Genomic DNA, 12,660 nt, shown 5'->3' with positions numbered 1-12,660 from the left:
GAGCAATAACCGGCATCAGTTCGTGAGAACAGCCGAGTCTTTTTCAGTCAAGCAATTGCACTGTGGTCAGTCAAGTTAAAGGCGCCCTGAAACACTTTTTCAAGTAACTCTGCAACGAATTCACTGGAAGAGCATATTACCTCACCAATTCATCGCCAGTGCGAGTGGAGTTGCAATGGCTATTCGCATGCTAAAATTGTGTTATATCATCTCTCGTCCCAACAAAAGCTCTGAAAGCTAAGCAGGGAGGAGTTGCAGGGCAACAGAAAAACGTCACGCACGCTTCGCGACTTTCAGCATTTTTTCTTCAAAAACGTGGCTTTTTCAGTGTGATCGCGCGCGCACGTGTGGACAAGTAACGACCTCCCACGCTGATCTCTGTAACGAGCGAGCGCACCATGTTCACATCTGCCAATGGCTGATAGATAGGTCATTGACGTGTACTTTTTGGGCATATAACGTGGTTTGTCGAGAGAAGAGACAGAAATTTTTAGCTGACTTTGATAATTGATTGTGAATTATTTGGCTCGAATGTTATCGGGAGCCGCTGCTACCGATCTGCAGCGTTTTCTGGCTATGCTTAAAAAGTATCGCAGGACCCCTTTAAGTGTGAAGTTCGACTTAAAAGGGCACTTTAACGCTTCCGAAAAACGGTGCTCACCGCATAATCCCGCCATGGTTCTCTCAAGTGAACTAGTTCATTATATGTGTCTCAGAACTATTGCGATCGGATATGACTGCGGAGGCCCAGGCCTGTGGCTAGATAAATGTAACGCTAGATAAATTTATCGTGACACTGCGTCAAAATAGGGATTCCTATTTGGTTTCTTTTTCCTTTCACATGGTTTTTCATTTAATGCGGAAGAGAATAAAGCTCTCAGACTTTTTCACCTTGAAAAATACAAAGTCTGACTATATTCTTTGCAGGACAAAGGCCTCTCCCATGTTCCGCCAGTCAACTCGGTCCTCTGCTTGCTGCTGCCAATTTATACCCGCAAACTTCTTAATCTCATTTGCCGACCTAACATTCTGTCTGCCCCTAACCCACTTGCCTTCTCTGGCTATCCAGTTAGTAACCTTTAATGACCAGCTGTTATCCTGTCTAAGCGCTATATGCCAAGCCCATTTTCATTTTCTGTTTTTGATTTTAACTTCAACATCCTTAACACCGGTTTGTTCCATGATACATTTTGCTCTCTTCTTGTCTCTTAAGGTTACACCTACCATTTTCCTTTCGATCGCTCACTGCGTCGTCCTCAATTTAAGCTGAACCCTCTCTGTAAGCCTCCAAGTCTCTTATCTGTGGTTAAGTACCGGCAATATGCATATGTTACATACCTTGCTCTTGAAGGATAGTGGTAATCTACATGTCAAGATTTGAGAGTGCTTGCCAATGGTGCTCCACACCAATCTTATTATTCCAGTTACTTGAATCTCATGATGCGGCTCCGTGGTAATTATTACCTGACCTAAGTAGACATAGTCTCTTATAACTTCTAGTGCACAATTACCTATCTCGAAGCGCTGTTCTCTTCCAAGGTTTTTGTACATTACTTTTGTTTTCTACAGATTAACTCTAAGGCCTACCTTTCTGTTCTCCTTGTCTTAACTCCGTAATCATGAGTTGCAATTCGTCCCCTGACTTACTCACCAGTCCAATGTCGTCGGTGAAGCGTATGTTACTAAGGTACTCTCCTTTAACTATTTTCCCTAAATCTCATGATTCTAGGCCTCTGAAAACCTCTTGTAAGCACGCGGTAAATGGCATCAAGGAAATGGTATCCTCAGCATTACACCCTTCTTGATTGATAATCTGTAGCTTTTTTATCAAGCACTATGGTAGCAGCTGATGCCCACAGATTTCTTCCAGCATGTTTATGTATGATTGTTTTTGTATACCTGATTGATAGTGTAAATGTGGTCGATTGTTGAGTAGCCTGTTCGAAATCTTGCCTGTTCTTTTGGTTGATTGAATTCTAATGTTGTCTTAATTCTGCTAGAAATTACCTTTTTAACCTTGTATAGAACGGAGAGCGAGTTGATTGGCCCGTAATTCTTCGAGCCTTTGTCATCTCTTTTCTTATGTATTTGGATGGTGTTAGCATTCTCCCTAGTCTCTGGTACTCTTCCAGCCAAAAGACACCTCGTAAACAGGGTCGCTAGTTTTTCTAACACAATCTGTCCTCCATATTTCAGCAAATTTGATGTTTCCTGATCTTCACCAGCAGCTTTGCTTCTTTTCACGCTCTCCAAGGCTTTTCTGACTTCTATCATTACTCATGGAGTCTCATCTGGGTTACTGCTAGTTCTTATATTAAGGTCGTGTTTGCGCTGGCTACTGTACAAATCTCTGTAAAACCCCTCCGCTAATTTTACTATCCTATCCATAATAGTACTTACTTTGCCTTAGTTGTACCTTAGTGCAAGGAAGGAAAAAAAACTACCAATATGGATAGGATGGTAAAATTCAGGTCTGCATCGCAGTAGATCTGTGATCAGATCTTCAACGCAGCAGGGGGTGCTAAGAATCTCTGGATCCGGACAGGCCGCCATTGGGAACGCGAACTTGGCAATGTTTAACGCTAGAACCTTATCTAGGGAGGGAAATGTAGCTGTACTATTTGAAGTGCTAGAGGGCATTAATTAGAATGTAATAAGGCTCAGTGAGGTTAGGAGGACAGATGAGGCCTATACAGTGCTACGGAATGGGCACGTCCTTTATTATCGGGACTTGGCTGAAAGAAGATAACTGAGAGTGGGGTTCTTTATCCACAAAAACATAGCTGCCAACATTGAGGAATACTATAGCATTAGTAAAAGAGTGGTAGGTATTGCAAATAAACTCAATAAGAGATACAAGATGAACGTCGTACAGGCTTATGCACCTACGTCCAGCCATGATGACGCGTCAGCTGAAAGCTTCTATGAAGACGTGGAATCGGCAATGAGTAAGGTAAAAACACAGTTTACTATACTGATGAGAGACTTCAATGCAAAAGTAGGGAAGAAACAGGCTGGAGACCAGGCAGTAGGAGACTATAGCATCGGTACTAGAAATTCCAGAGGGGAGCTACTAGTAGAATTCGCAGGACGCAATAATTCACGCATTTTTAATACCTTCTACCGAATGCAAGGGAACCGTAAGTGGACATCGCGGAGCCCTAATGGCGAAAATAAGAACGAAATATACTTTATACTGAGTGCACACCCTGGCATCGTGCAGCATGTGGAAGTGCTCGGCAAGGTACGATGCAGTGACCATAGAATGGTACGGTCTCGAATTCACCTAGACTTGAAAAAGGAACGACAGAAACTCATACGCAAGAAGCCAATCAATGAGCTAACACTGAGAGGGAAAGTACAGGAATTCAGAGTCTCGCTTCAGAACAGGTACTCGGCTCTTAGTGAGGAAAGCAACCTTAGCATAGATACAATGAATGATAATCTGACGAGTAACATTACGGAGTGTGCAGTTGAAGTTGGAGGCAGGGTAGTAAGACTGGCAAGCTTTCCCAGGAAACGAAGAATCTCATTAAAAGCGTCAAAGCATGAAAGCCTCAAGTACAACACACAAATTCGAGTTCATAGAGCTTTCAAAGTTGATTAATAAGCGTGAGGTATCCGTTGTAAGAAAGTCTGACATGGAGAGAATTGAATATACTTTGAAGAACGGAGGAAGCGTCGAAGCAGTGAAGAAAAAACTTGAGATAGGTGGAAACCAGATGTATGCACTAAGGGACAAGGAAGGATAAGTATTTGCACATCCGCAAATGAGGCGATGTGGACGCAACGGAGAATTACCTCTTGAGCAGCAAAGAAGATGCTACGCTCGAAGTATCGTACACGAAAGCTGCAAGTTCTCTTCTTGTTAACTTTACTTTATTCAGACTCGCGTTACACAAACTACAACACATTCAGAATACAGTACAAATAACCTCTACAAACTTTCCAGGACTCCATCATCCGCAGGTATTCGGTACAATGTAAATACTTAGCTCATCTAGCTTACAAAGAGACCTTGTAATGTGAAATTTTTGCCAGCAGAACATTTCCAGCCATTCATGATGTAAAAAACTTCGTTGGGGAAGGCGGCAGGGTAAGAATGAAATACATGTGAGATGGACACGATTTATGAATTCCGAAGCCATAGGCAAGAATCCGTTATCTAATCGGAAGACACATGTAGCAACTTACTGTAAGCGTCGCAAGGACACTTACTACTTTTATAGCAGCCATTTTCTCAAGCTTAAACATTGAATCGACAGGTTATGTTAGTTAGGTGTGGCTATTTCATATTCTTGTTGGTGCAATATATAACAAGCTATGTGTCGTGAAAAGTCGACTGGTGCTTCACTGATGGTTTAGGTGAAGAGCAATCTGTTGCCTTGTTTTGGGGATGACTGGCTACGAGACACCACTAAAGTTCACTAGCAATGTGTGAGTGATTTCCGAACGTGTACACCCTTTTATTTTTATTTTTACCTTGAAAGCGCGAGCGTTCACGGCCGAGTTGATACATGGCGGGTGACAGAGCACACCAACAAAACGAACGAGAATACGCGCATGCGTGAAATAAACACTACGTTGCAGCTTTTGAGTGCCGGGTTGTTATACGACATCAACGAAACCAGCCTTTCATTTAGGTACTTCTCTCATTACACAAGTAATATCATGAGCGGGTGTATAACACACATTGTATCGACTTGATGCGCGACCATGCGATAGTTTCTTTTTTAATAAACGGATGGTATCACTCAGAAAAGAAAGCAAAGGCTGACGTAACGGTGTGCGAAACAATTTTGGGCATTGTCTGGTTTCCGCATCAGCCGAGTAGAACACAGGTGCACAAAACTCCACATCTCACCACAACCTGTAATAACTTCGCAACATTAACGAGCTCGTATATATTGCGGAAAAAAACGCTGCCGGCATCGGCTTGGCTTCTTGTCAGTGAAAAATATCTGCGCTGTCCGAGAGCGTATTCTAGATATACATGCAAATAAAAATAAGTAAATCAGTTTACTCAAAGCGGTACTAAAAGCCAGGTGGCCTGCGGGCCAGACTGGTTTTCCACCACTTGGCCTGACCGTTTCTTAGAACTATTGGCGAAAAAACAACCTATAAGAATTTCCCTATATGCATGCATCTTCATGCAAAACGGGAAATTCTTTATCATCTTCAGGCTTGAATTGCACCAGACGTCAAAACACGTGAAAAACGCGCTGGGGTATTTGGGAATCATCAGCTGCAAGAGCACCGACTTAGTGAGCAGTTACGGTCGTTCGTGCGTTGGCTTATGGATGATTGGTGGGCACTTCAATTCGAAAAGTCAAGAAATATGGCTTAGGGGAACCTGTCAACTTCTCAACAATACATTCTAGGATATTTTTAAACGGATGGGTTTACTCGCGTAGGCAGTCCTTAATTTGCGATCAACAAGAGTGGAAACAAGGCTGCCGATAGGGAATGTGCTGATAACGGGGCTTGAAAGAGGTGTCGCTGTTTGCTCTCAAAGGCGATGCTCAAGCGTCTTCTAACATCTTTTTTGTTGATCCACTGCGCTCCGATAAACTACGCTCATAAACACGGTAGTCGATGCTTACGAGTTGATGATGAAAACTTTGGTGGTCTACTCGCAAGCAGTGACAAAAACTCGGGTACCCTGAACTCTGGTTACGCATGTGTTTAGGAAAACTCCAAGTGCAATGCATGAACACCTGCGTAACGAATGGTTCTGCTAGAGCCGCTTTTGTATGTGGTGTTGCCGAGTTGAAAATACGGAAATGGCCGAAAATTGCAAGAAGTAACGTTGCTAGTTTAGCGATCAGCAATTAGGTCATGTGAGAACAACTGCACTGGTTTTATTTATATATCCAGATCATTTCAAAGAATATTTGAATAAGCAAAAGATGACTTGCGAACTCGTTGCCTCATACGCAAACACCAATGAAAACGTTACCAAGAGTTTTTTCAATTAAGACAAGGATTCGTGCACTGAAGCAATAAAATGATCACAAAATAATTGTACTTTAAATCAATAATGCTGCTGCAGTGCATTAACTGTTGATACTTCTGAAATAATACCTGATGAATCCGGGCAGGACATTTTGAAAACCATTGTCGTCTCGACAGCTTCCATTGCGTTGAGATATCTTTACGTTTACTCTTTCTGTTTCTTCAATCAGCTGGTTTAAAGCCGGACGGTGGTACAGGTGGACCTTTGTGGCTACGAGCTTCGTGGTTACAGCAGATGGGCATTTGTACGCTTACTACTGTTTACAGTTCCTGAAAATACTAAGTCGAAAATACTGCATTCTGTCCTAAACTTTAATAAAGACAGCTGTCATTGTTCACACATTACTGTGAGAGCCTTTGCGTCAAGAAATCATAAACAAGTAACCGCGAGAAAAACCTACTAGTACGCTGCTAGCGATGTTGTCCCGACAAACACTGGATGTATCCTGCATCTCTAGAACTGAAAAGAAAAATCAGCTTGGCAAAACAATTGCTTACGGCTCGCGGACTTGTGAGGCTGCATAAAAAAAGCAAGCATGACATAAACTTATAAAACACACAAACACATAAACGCAAACATGACATAATGTAATAATTATGACCTTATTTTGGAGGGAATTGTTTGCGCTATTGAGACACTGCTTATCTGTCATTGCTCGAAAGAAGTGTAGCATCCACAGGTTGAAACGTCAGTGCTTGAGCAGAATGTACATGTTTCTGCCAATGTTTTGATTTTAGCCGTTGATTCCTTTACAGTAATGCATAGTAAATTGCCGTAGAAGACGATACTTGTCCGACACATTTTCTGCAAAGATATGCACATTTTTTTGCAACTTGTTTCCGCTGTGTTCCTTAACGTGTGTTTATAACAACGTGTAAAGAAAACTTAGCATAGCTGTGCATGAAAGAGCACAGTCGAGAATCAAACATAGTTGATGGTAGCTTGAGAACGCTTAAAAATAATTGGCCCGGTATCTGCATGGTAATCTGCAAATGTCGTCGAAAGACGATAGTCTTGCGTGTGGAGAGAGCGAACAAAACAATTATTTGATGTTCTGCGCAAGAAAATCTGTTAATGGTATTCTGAAGGCACTGCGTTAGAGTGCCTCAAGCGTGCAGCAGAGGCAAAGGAGCGCATCAAGTCATGTCGCACGAAAGACATAAACGTCATCTGGCCGTTTTTTTTTTTTGAAAACGAAGCGCGTGGCTCTGAGACGGGTGTGCGCGCCCGTCTCAGAGGTGATAAGGTGTAGATCGCAAGGCGACGGGTAGGTTCCACCACCATCTAGTCCTAGCGAAGCGTGGGAAACACTCGCCTTTTCGTGCCAGCGTTGCATGGTCAGCGCAGCGTGATAAGCGCTACAGGCCTTAAAATTACTTATGTATGCCTTTTCTAGTAAAATACGCACGTGCAGAATATATACGTGTTCTTATGGTTCCCCAGACAAGCGCAACAATAGGTTTTTAATTGACAATTGCACAAGTATGAATGCTAAATCTTAAGCAACATTGGTGGGCACTGCGGATGGTGTTGGCCGTTCCAAGTACCCTGTGCCGTTAAGAGTGAACAAACAGACAAATATACAGACAGACAGACAGACAGACAGACAGACAGACAGACAGACAGACAGACAGACAGACAGACAGATCACAATGTTTGCGTGGAGGTTCCCCAAAAAGACTATCATCTTTAAAAAACGAGTCTTTTGGGAGAATCGTGGGCTTCTTAATGATAATACGTCGCCAATCAGAAATTTAAAAACAGACATTCTCATCACATTGTCATTGACATGTCTACTGCTTTACTGAAGCTTGCTTTAACTCCATTAGCCTTGGGATTTTTCGCTGAAGTCTGAGAATAAAACTCTAAGTACTTTCGTATATATACTAGCATGTCAAACTTTGTTTGCATGCGAGTTAAAAAGTCAAAACAAGCGTTACTACCACAATATCAAATGCAATATAGCATGGGGCCTTGACGTGCTACGCTTTCGTCATGCGTGCATAGTGGGTAAATCTTTATGGCTGGTTTGTGTAGTAGGAACACAACTACTTGAAACTGTGGCGCTTTCTGGTTTTTTGAATATTTTCGTTGTTTGCGTTTTGCTTCTTTTTTTTTGTTGAGGTTGTGAAATAGGCCTTTAAGGCCCACTTGCATTCCGACTCTTTGCATTGTTCAAAATTTGCGATTTACGTATTAATTTTTAAAATTAGCCTATCAGTTCAAGCACTTCAAAATGAAGATGATAACACTTACACAGGAGCACAGTAGCTGGCCGGGAGGGCGGCGGGAAACGTTGAACGAGTGACGTCTCATCTGAAACAGAAGGAGTAAGTTCCCTAAATTCTTGTCGATCTGCGAGTAAAAGTCATATGAACCAGTGTGTGAGTACACCGGTTTTTAGTTGCTTTGAGTCAAGTGCAGCACGTTTGACCTTTTTGTTTGTTCCCCGTGTTAAATTATGGGTATGTAGGGGACAGAGCCATAAACATGTCAGTTTTATTAGAAGGCGACGGCGGTCAGTGGCTTAAGGCCTGAATTCTTCGAGGAGAGCACCTATTGTGAGAAAAGTACTTATGTGTGGAAGCTTCAACCTAAATGGGATACTAAGAATATCTCCCACAATAGGATTCATCATAGGCTGCAATGTTCCTGGACTACAGTGACGCCAGAAGGTTATATGTGGTACGAATAAACACTGGCATTCGCGTTACAGCATATGAATCAGTTTTGTCACCATTCAAATTTAAATTCAAATTTATTTCTACCTTGCACAATCTAACAGACGGAGGACAACGGAAAAAAAAGCTGCCGAGAGGTGGCTTGACTAGTTTGTAGCCCAAAATAATGCATGGCATGTGGGCAACAGCAGAAAAAAAGTTCTAAATACGAAAACAAGAAAACATATGGTTAGTGCAGAATAAATTCAATATACACCTGCAAAAAAGCATACAAGCATATAACGATGATGGTAAAGAATAACATAAACGCTCTATACCAGTATTCAAATGGGGTGTGGCAACTTTTCAATACTCTGTGTCTCGTTTTATAGTAGCGGTAATTTGTTTACAAATGTGCTAGGGTGTCTAAATTATGTATTTTATGCCTTACTTCATGATTATATCTACAACTCAGCCGATAATAGTATAATTTGTGAGCTGTTATAATACCAGCTTTATGAAAGAAGCATATAGTTGTTGCATTGTAGTAAGCGTTATAAACATTTTGTAGCTATCATTCCTGCATAACGTAAACCTTTTGTAAATTAGAGAATGAAGTCGTGCGCCAGACAGGTTGACCGTAGTTGAGATGTGAATAGAAAAGAGAATTGTAAACTAGGAATTTAAATTTTGGAGAGAGAATGTATTTGAGCCGACCGACCATTTCAGTTATTCGAGCTAATTTTGTCAGCACTGAGTTCACGTGAGCTTCCCAAGACATGTGCGCACTAAATACAACACTAAAGCACTTCTCTACATATCCTGCATATGCCTATTACTAACCGTTTTCACCGTATTCCTCCAGCTTGATAACTGTTCACCACTGCTTGCCAAGGCTAATCAGGTAATATGCAATGAATATAACTTTGTCATAAATATAATAGCGAATATTGCATGCATCATTCATGTTCTTGCGATAGGACGCCATACTATGATGAAGTACGAGTAGTGCGATATTTTATACGGAAGGCACAAAGCAGAAGACAAAGAAAAGCGCTGCGTGTGCCTCCTCAGACACAGACAAGGGGACATAGACAGGGACACATAGACAAGGAGACACAGACAAGCGCCGTCTGTGTTTCTTCTGCTGTGTCCTTGTATAGAATATTGAGTTATTCATATATACCAATTAACGCAAAGCCTCACGTTACTAAGTCAGTATGGGATCTTATTCGTAAGCACCTTAAAGATCTGACGTAGATGTGTAGTAGATTACTTGAGTGTTACGCATAATTCCTTGGTTCAAATCTAGCTCTCACAGTCTTTTTGCCGCATCTTCAATTTTTCCCTAAACCCACAATGCTTTCGATACCAGCCCCAAAATTTTGGAGACGCAATATTCGTGATGCGTTTGCGACAATGTTCTTCACATTCGTAATCCCTATTAATGGCTTGATAGAGACTGTGAATCACCCTCCCCTCATACCCGCATTTTTTTTGGCTATGGTATGTGCACTAAGAAACTGAAAACAATACGTTTACGATGTACGCGACGAACGTATAACGCGAACACTTTAACGACCTGTTCGTTGCGTTCCCCAAGCACTTATGACCTCCAATTCAAATATTGATGTGTCAAGCGAAGCAGACGACTGTAATAGCGCCTGGACTAATGGGGCTTTATAGATAGATAGGTAGTTGCAAATAGTAGAGTGCCTTTTGCTCGCTAATAAATGCATCTGTTTTCATTTACGTATGTAACTAAACGTAACTGCGAAATTCGTTCAGCACTGATACCTAGCTTACGGAGTTTCTTTGGAACACCAAAAGTATAGCATGATGCTTTTATATTGAATTGAGCACAGTAATTGCCAATTCAGTGCTAATTGCTGAAGAAATCACTCACCACTACGTTAAACCTTGGGGTAGCGTAAAGCAGTCATAAAAAAAGTTAGACTGGTCACCAGTGTGGCAAGTCATGGCGCAACATTCACCTCGCAAATGGTGTACTTGCGGAAAAAAACACTGCGCAAACTGTCGCGATTATGGAAACGCCCCATGCCTTTTAGCGCACTGGCTCGAATGAGCTAGGCGAATTTCTAGCCTGGTGAAAAATGCATGTATTTTTTTCGGAAAAGAGAGGCAAGGGTAGGACAATGTGCAGAATATTTACAACTGGGCCTAAACCCAGCACGAGTAGCTTGTGCCAGTTTTCCTCGAATGCTCTAATTGTCTTTATCATGTTCGAGGTGTATTCCATGAAGAGTACTAAAGCTTCCGCTGTTACAAAGCGGTATTTTTTGAAAGCATTTAAATGATGGCGGTATTTCCGAAAGATTTCATTCGCTTCCTTACAAGGCAAGTAGCTCTGGCTTAGTTATGATTTCGTCGGGCCTCGGAGATACTGACCGAGATTTCGCATTTCTCTACAACAACCTTTCAAGTGTTTCTGCCTAAATATTTCTGTTATAACATCCTGTTTGCGCGGACAAATTTAGTCTTGTGTCATCGCCACTTTTCTCTGGCCGCATACAGGGCTGCGCACAGACGCCTGCACATGCTTGTGTTCAAGATCACCAGTTATATTTCTAATAGAAAAAAAATTACAGCTTACGCATCTCCATGTTTCTCTGCGGTAATCTTTGCAATCAACAGATAAGGCTCACTGGATCAACAGTTGCTCCTGCAGTTCGTTGCAGGACGCGTACGTGGCAGAACGGCCTGCTGTTCGAGAGAGATAAGAACTTGAAAAAAGCAACCAAGTCCATTTTCAACATTTTTCACTCAAATTGTTTCTCCAAGTGCAATACAAAACAAACAACCGCAGCGCGCCTAGTAGAAGCGAGCAGAATTATTTTAACGGTAAACTGCACATGACTGTGTGCATCTACGCACACAGAAGAATAGACGTCACAAGACGCAGCCGCATCTCATTAACATTTTTCTGCTTTGATCCACGACCATTATCCCGGCTATTAGCCACGACGGCTGGGTCACCCTATTATGAAAAGATACTAAAGGAATTACGCAATTTACCTGCAAGGTACTTCGAGAACCCAGGGTCATAACAATCCTGACGGCATAAATGAGCACTTCTTCTTGTTCTTGTTTTTGTTCTCTTGTGGCTCATACCCACTGTGGAGAATCGGCCGTGAAGTCAGTGGTTTCATAAGTTCTTATGCAATTTCACAATAGTATAGGTTATTGAATAAACAAAACAAATTTTAGAATTCAGTTTTAATGTTCACTCAAGTGTACAAAACAAAATGCTTTTTTGTCAATAATAGGTCCCTAGCGTTTATTCTTGTTATCCTCCTTCTTGGCTCCCATACAAGGCGATGATTCAATAAACAGGGTGATCCTAGAAGACACAAAATGTTCACTATGATTCTGCATTGCAAATGTCAAGAAACAGTTGGCAAGCTCACACGTACGAGCTTGCTAGCTTACTTGCCTGAGCCATGAAATTTGGTTAATAATTACTGCGAGGGACAGGCCACGAAGTCGGCGATAATTCTAGAGAGCGAAATATTCACCAAAGAGACGACGAAAAGAGTCAGTCATGTAGAGTATGTAAAAAATTAAAGAATTTTATGGGACATAGGCGATACCTCAAGGAAAAAAACACCATCCCATTATTGTCCACCTCCTCTCGTGGCTCACACCAGCATTAGAGAATAGGCGAAAAAATTGGGTGATCTTATGAGATCATGTGACCTTTCACAGTAATGGGGGTTATAGAATAAAAATTTAAGGCACCTTGAAGCTTCGCCTTTAAAAGTTGAACGCACTAGTGATAGTCTGCTTCTAGGTTGAACATAAAAGGCCTAGTCTGCGAAATCTGTTCGAACTGGATATGTACCCACTACGTGGCCTTAAGCATGAAGTAGCGTGTGTGCCTTTTGTAGTGGGTGACAAGCTTCAAAGTTGTGATAATCCTATGTTCTGACGCGCGATGGCAATGTATACGCTTGTACCACGCAT

General features: G+C 41.8%; 1 protein-coding gene across 1 annotated transcript in view; it reads right to left on the bottom strand.

Annotated features, from left to right (window-relative positions):
* LOC142769248 (uncharacterized) overlaps positions 1-11,331 on the bottom strand; it is a 29,494-nt gene extending 18,163 nt beyond the window's left edge. Inside the window, exons 1-2 of the mRNA XM_075872333.1 lie at positions 11,291-11,331; positions 8,273-8,332 (exon numbers count right to left, since the gene is read on the bottom strand). The gene's annotated coding sequence lies outside the window, so the exon portion shown is untranslated. The remainder of the gene's footprint in view (positions 1-8,272; positions 8,333-11,290) is intronic.
* Between the last annotated feature and the right edge of the window lie 1,329 nt (positions 11,332-12,660).

The sequence above is a fragment of the Rhipicephalus microplus genome, chromosome 8 (genome assembly GCF_043290135.1).
Source record: "Rhipicephalus microplus isolate Deutch F79 chromosome 8, USDA_Rmic, whole genome shotgun sequence".
Taxonomy (NCBI): Eukaryota; Metazoa; Arthropoda; class Arachnida; order Ixodida; family Ixodidae; genus Rhipicephalus; species Rhipicephalus microplus.
Note: the sequence above shows the minus strand (reverse complement) of the source record. Positions and strands in the feature narration are given on the sequence as shown.